Source organism: Podarcis raffonei, chromosome 6, assembly GCF_027172205.1.
Source record: "Podarcis raffonei isolate rPodRaf1 chromosome 6, rPodRaf1.pri, whole genome shotgun sequence".
Classification (NCBI taxonomy): domain Eukaryota; kingdom Metazoa; phylum Chordata; class Lepidosauria; order Squamata; family Lacertidae; genus Podarcis; species Podarcis raffonei.
The window spans coordinates 21359223-21360631 of record NC_070607.1 but is presented as its reverse complement, the minus strand read 5'-3'; positions in this window follow the sequence as shown (position 1 = coordinate 21360631).

The following is a 1409-nucleotide window of genomic DNA, read 5'->3' as shown; positions in this document are numbered from 1 at the left end:
AAAAATCAAAAAAAAATCTAGTCCCTTGATTGCAAACTATTTTGACTCTGAACTTTCTCAAAAGCAAATTATAATGTGTGGGGAATAAGCAATCAAGTTCTCTTGGAGGAATTAAAATTTCATAAGGCCAGTTAGCATTCAATCAGGGGAAATCGGATGTGATTATCTGTATTTATCCTGGCTGGAAGCATCTATTAGTTGAGCCAGAACTAAATAATCATAGCCACAAATGTAGCCCATTTAGAAATGTAATAGATTTCCCCCCTCATATTTCTCCCCACATTTATTGTTTTAATATTCGCTTAAGTTGAATACTTTGGCTGCAAGCAAAGATTTTTGTTTAAAGAATTTATATCCTGCTTTAAATGTGGACCCAAAATAGCTTACAAAAAGGTTGTGCAGTCCTTTGATAAGAGACTTTCTGAGAGATCAATCCATCTATGAAGTCATATCGAAATGAGGTATAATAGCCTGTTACTAGATAATTAAGACACTTCCCCCTGCCCCATAAACACTAACTGGACTTATGAAGAACAAACAGATCAGCCTACAGGTAATTATTGGTTGGATCTAGACTTATCCTTTCAGGCAAAGAAATGTTGCTTGCATAGGATCAAGTGGAGGTATCCCCCAGGCAGTTGGGGGAGACATTCACAGATCCCCTCTTTCCTCTGTAGCCCACAGAGCCACCCCACAAATTCTTCCAAAGAGTCCCCCAGCCATTTGGAGCAATGTGGTTGTTGGAGCTGGGGGCCACAGAGGGAAATTAGCAAAATTCAAGCCATTTTTGCTAATGAAGCTTGTGTGCTTGTGGTCGATATAGCATTTCCAAATGCAACCATTTGAACATTTAATCCAATTGCAAGCACTACATAAAAATCCATTTGCTGTACTGATATGTGCTCAGGATGACTAAGCATACCAGGGAACAATTCTGCCACCTTCTAATTAACTCCAAATTGCAGAAAGCAATAAATGGCCTTCACTTAATAAATTAAATTTGCAAGGAATGTGTAAGCATTTAATTAACAGCTGACAGGGAAAAAATGTGATTTAGCAAGGAAGTTATAGCTTACTAAAATATCAGTTGGTATTTTTAGCAATAAATTGTTATCTTCTTATTCTGCGATTTTGTCTTCGAGAAAACGGGGGGGGGGGGCGTTTGCATGAATGTCAGCTTTGCAGATCTGATGTAAGTTTGCAAGGCAGAGATCTTTCTCCCACTTCTCCCTACCTGTTTCTGTTGAGTTTTTGATTAGCAAGGGATGAGTAATGAAAGAATAAAAGCTTATCTATACCTAAACATATGCACATATCACATAACTGTTCTCTTAATACTACTTTGCTACAGTTTTTCAGACATGTTTCTCCACTTACTGCACTCTGATCATTAACTGTGAAGCTGTTCC